At 43.8% G+C, this 4,979-nt stretch overlaps 1 long non-coding RNA gene across 1 annotated transcript; it reads right to left on the bottom strand.

The window, feature by feature from the left end:
• Nucleotides 1-635: 635 nt before the first annotated feature.
• Nucleotides 636-4,010, bottom strand: LOC119354974. The gene is made up of 3 exons (XR_005171388.1): nucleotides 3,547-4,010; nucleotides 2,422-2,703; nucleotides 636-844 (listed from the first exon to the last, which is right to left on the bottom strand). It is a non-coding gene; the product is annotated as an uncharacterized LOC119354974 (long non-coding RNA).
• Nucleotides 4,011-4,979: the final 969 nt, after the last annotated feature.

Raw genomic sequence — 4,979 nt, 5'->3', positions numbered from 1 at the left:
CGATAGACAGTCGGTCGGGAAAGCCTATTGCCGACTGACCCTGTCTGTTGGGGAAAGTCCAGACGGGGAAACCCTTTCCCGACCGACATATCTTTCCCGACCGACTGGTTGTCAGCTATGATGTATCTTTCCCGACCAACATTCTGTTGGGCCTGCTATGGGCCTTTCCCGACCAACAGTCCGTTGGGGCTGCCATGGGCCTTTCCCGATCGACTATCTGACACAGTATTCTTTCCTAACCAACAATCCGTTGGGGCTGCCATGGGCCTTTCCCGACCAACTATCTGACACGGTATTCTTTCCCAACCAACAATCCGTTGGGGCTGTGATGGGCCTTTCCCGACCGACTATCTGACACAATATTCTTTCCCGACCAACAATCCGTTGGGGCTGCTATGGGCCTGTCCCAACCAACTATCACACAGGGCATTCTTTCCCAGCCAACATTCTGGTGGGCCTAGCATTAGCCCTCCCATATAGCTAGATTTCATGTTATCAACGGAATATCAATCAACTTAGAAAATTCATTACAGTAACGTGCATGTCGTTAACCAAAAAGCAAACAATAATAACACACATTCATTACTTTTCACATCCAAATTTTACATAAACTAATTTAATTAATTAACTAGAGCAAACATTATGGTTCATTGTTTGAGAGCAAAAAATATGTCGCTTTGTTTTCTGGAATTTGCCCTAGACGCACATCATCTACATTGGCTCCTGGTAGTGGGCAACTAGATACCCACCAAGATCCTTCCATCATTCTGTACTTGACATCAAAGCCTTCCTTCTTCATCTCATTGATCCATATTCCCATCGCCACATCCTCCGGCTTGAATATCTGCAAGTCAAAATCCCAAGTTAATATTCCACACCATAGCTGGAGAGCATGATATTTTCTCTAAGCTGCCTTCAACTGAAGAGAATTCATTATCACTAGCGGGGAAGGAGGCACCCTTGGTATCTTTCTGCATTGGGCTGCAAACAAGAGCATATATTTTCATATCTGAATATGAATATCCAGACTGCAATTAGAAATGTAGAACTGTGTTGTAGGTATGATTATAGCAGCAAACAATATCCAGCTCTGAACTGAATGTTTATGGCTATCTGAAGGTAGAGCAAGACAGAGTTATGAAGATAGAGACATCAAATGGGTTTAAATGACAAAACTGAGATATGTAACATTTTGTCAGGCCCCTACCGGTGATATCTATGTAGCTGTTTTTTTTTCGCGATAGAACTTGACAGATGGAGGTTTGAGCAAAAAGAAGATGAAGCAGAGCATGTACTACACGCACAGTACCACCCAGGATGGTGTGAAATTGAAATTAGCCTCAGAGAGAAACATGTAAAAATATATGTAGTAACATTCCCGAAGAATTGAAAACCCCATATAGTTTTCATATCTAAATTTGAATCTCCAGACCGCAATTGGAAATGTAGAGGTGTAGGTATCGATTATATAATTAAAATAGAAGAAGAACGAGCCATCACCTTAATCCACAAATGCTAAAAAAGATAGTATCCATTGATTTTAATTATAACGGCTGAGCTAAAGAGATGAACAAAGTTACGTAGAACATCTATTGGGTACAATCTGTCACGTACAAACAGATATATGTTTACGCTGGAGCCAAACACGATTACAATCATAGGGAAAAAAGTGTGTAGTCCGACGGGAGCCAAACACGATTAAGGAAAAAAAAGCAGTAGTCCGGTTGGCACACGTAATAGCACCAGCGTGAGCGAGGTGCAATTTGTATTGCCGTCCAAAAGTTAAAAACATGAAATTATCGCTCATGACATTTACAAATTAATATTGGCTGCTTTATCATCATAAACACACGACATACCCATGTGCTAAAAGCAGTTTTTTTCCAGCGTTGCTAGAAACAGTCAACCAGGCTAAATAAACAGTCAACCAAGGAGACAACATATGTGCCAAGATAAAAATAGAAAACAAACGGCCAGTTTTTATAAAACAGAGCAGTAATAAAAAAGAATCCATGTTGTCTTAAATAGGTAAGCAAATGTGCCTAACACTATTTGATAATACTCCCTCCGTTCGGAATTACTTGTCTTGAAAACCGATGTATCTAGAACTAAAATATGTCTAAATACATCCATTTTCGCGACAAGTAATTTCGAACGGAGGGAGTATACGCCGACAATTATATATAGGCCTTAGATAGACAAGCAATAAAGTCAGTCAAAGCAAGGTGCGCATAGACAAGCAATATAGGCATTTTTTTCCCCTAAAAAAAAGGTGCGCATAGTAGAAGCATCCACGAGTATGCCACTGCAATAAATAGCACACTTGCAAGAGACATATACCTACACAGTGAAGACTAGAAACATAGTGATTGAGACATACATGTAAAAGTAGATGTACAGTGGAACATAGAAGTGCGTTACCTTCTTATGTCAGAACTAGATGAAACTGATGCGCTGTTATTGCCCAGATCAAGTGCTGTTAGCTTTAAACTGTCTACACTTTCTGTTGGATGGGTGGATGACTTGTCTCCTTCAGAATGTTAACGATTCACCTCTTGATTGCCACTGGAATATTTCACTTTACTTGACTCCAGTTTCATTGCTTAGCTGATTGCTTCACCTTCTTTAGGCAAATTATTCCCTTGAAAAGACTGATTATGCAATATCCATGTGCCCATAGGGGATAACTCTCTTCAGACATTCCTACATAAATGAAAGGACTAAGAACTCGGATGATTAAGAACAGTAGCGGCAAAAGCATTTGCTAAGCAGTAAATAGCATCGTAAAATGTAAAAGATGAAGGGAAAAGAATCAACAGAATAGTATACCATCTAAGAAACTTTTATCTTGTTACCCAGGTCTCATAAGAAAAAATGGAATAATCATTCCAAAACCACATATTGTGAAACAATGTTGTATTAGATGGTCCGCCTTATTTGTTTACAGCAACACAATTTCATCTGTACTCTTCTGAAAAGAACACATTATTTTTCACCTGTCCCGAAGAAAAAGTTTTGTTTACAAACATTTGAGTGTAACAGCAAGACTGAACCATGTCTAGAGATAAATCAGTGTCTATATTCTCCTCTTATTAAGTATGTTTAGCTCAATGCCACTTCTTACCTGTTGGTGGTATACAAAATATTTTTGTTATTCTCTTCATATAAAGTTGTCTCAGATAATGTACAGTTCATTGCTTACAAGGTTTAACAGAATTACAATTCGTAGCAAAGTTTCAGTTTTCAAGGGGAGAACCTATTGACATGTATACTGCCTAATGCTATTTCCAAGGAAGAAATTGGATTAATCACCAATCAGTAGGCAGTAGAACATCAACATTCAGCAGCACAACCTTGGCTAGCAGCACACCGCACACCACAGCAAGCACACGCAGCAGAAAATCAGCTAGCACACCACAACCACACAAGCAACAAGCACCACAGGAGCAGTAGCAAGCAGCAAGCAGGCACACGGTCACGCAGTAGTAGCAAGCAGCAAGTAGGCAGCAGCACAAGCAGGGGAAGAGAGGTGAGCAGAGGAACTACCTGAGGGAGGAGCTCGGGGATTCAGGCGGGGTGGATGAAGGGGAGCAGATCCGGCCGGGGAAGGCCGAAAGGGGAGGAACCGAGGGCATCTTTTCTCCTCTATATCCAAAGCCCCTCACTAGCCCTATCCCGAGCCCCCTCTCGCCGGCGCCAAGATCTCTTCTGTACTACTTCGATGGCAATGGTGGATACGACGGTGGAGAATGGGGAGTACGGGCCAGGCAGGGTGGCGTCAGCCTCGCTGGAAGCTTACGCGTGGTGGCTGGCCGGAGAGAGCACTAGCCGGGGAACAGCAGTGGAGCGCGTGGCCGTGGCAGGATGGTGTGGGGTCGGCGGTGGAGACACTGGAGAACAAGCGGGAGAGGGGGCTACAGACTCGCCGCCAGGAGAGCACGTAGCCGGACGGGGAGAGAGCACGAGCGGCGAGAGAGGGCTCGAGCGGCGGCGGCGGCGGTGGTGGAGGATTTAGGGTACGTTTGGTTTGTGCCTGTGACGGCCACGCCAACCATTGGCTCGCCAAAAAGTTGGCGGAGGAATCGGCCGCCACGAACTCGCCAATAAATTGGACGCAGAATGAACTGGGGAAGTGAACGAGCCTGGGGCAAGCCAATTAATTGGTACTGATCCAAACAGGTGTTGGTGCTCAGGTCAACGCCAATATTTTGGCGTGGCGGACGAGGGCTGCAAACCAAACAGCCCCTTAGGTTTGGAGGCAGAACGAGATTTGGGGGCAGTCTGTGGAACGGGGTGGAGGCAGGACGAGAAAAGGAGGGATTTTTCGCGTAGTGGGTTGTTTCCGCGCCAAGTTTTCACACCCCCCCCCCCCGCGCGCGCAGCCACCTGGCCGGCCCAGTACCCACAGACAATCGGTCGGCGTTCATTGCGGACCAACAATCCAAGGGGAAGTGAAGCGTTCCCGACCGATAATGTGACGTGGGATAGTAAAGTATTCCCGACTGACAATTAGATGCTACATGTTTGTATTGCCAACCGACAGTCTGATACAAGTTTTCCCGACCGACAGTCTGATGGTATGTTGTACTTTTCCCAACACACGTCTGTAGGGAATGTGGTGTCGTGGTGTAGTGTCTGTGTTGTCGTAAAATTTCAACTCTAAATTTGAAACATTGCTCGAGGTACAAAAATTGACACTAAATAGTACTCCCTCTATAAAGAAATATAAAAGCTTTTAGATCACTCTCTTATGATTCTTTACAGAGGGAGTACATAACATAAGTTGGGCTTTAGATTTGGTCCATTATCACATTGTTGCCAAATTTCCCATTTTTTGTATCTCGTGCAATGTTTTGAATTTTGAGTTGGATTTTTGTGACAACATAGACCAGTGTTGTGGCAATGTACTATATTTTTTTCAGTTTTAAACATTTTTAAACGCACTACGACACCCGGTGCACAGGTAGCACCACAAGCAC

This window comes from Triticum dicoccoides, chromosome 1A (genome assembly GCF_002162155.2).
Source record: "Triticum dicoccoides isolate Atlit2015 ecotype Zavitan chromosome 1A, WEW_v2.0, whole genome shotgun sequence".
Lineage (NCBI taxonomy): Eukaryota > Viridiplantae > Streptophyta > Magnoliopsida > Poales > Poaceae > Triticum > Triticum dicoccoides.
The sequence above is the reverse complement of the archived record's forward strand: the minus strand, read 5'-3'. Positions and strand labels throughout refer to the sequence as shown.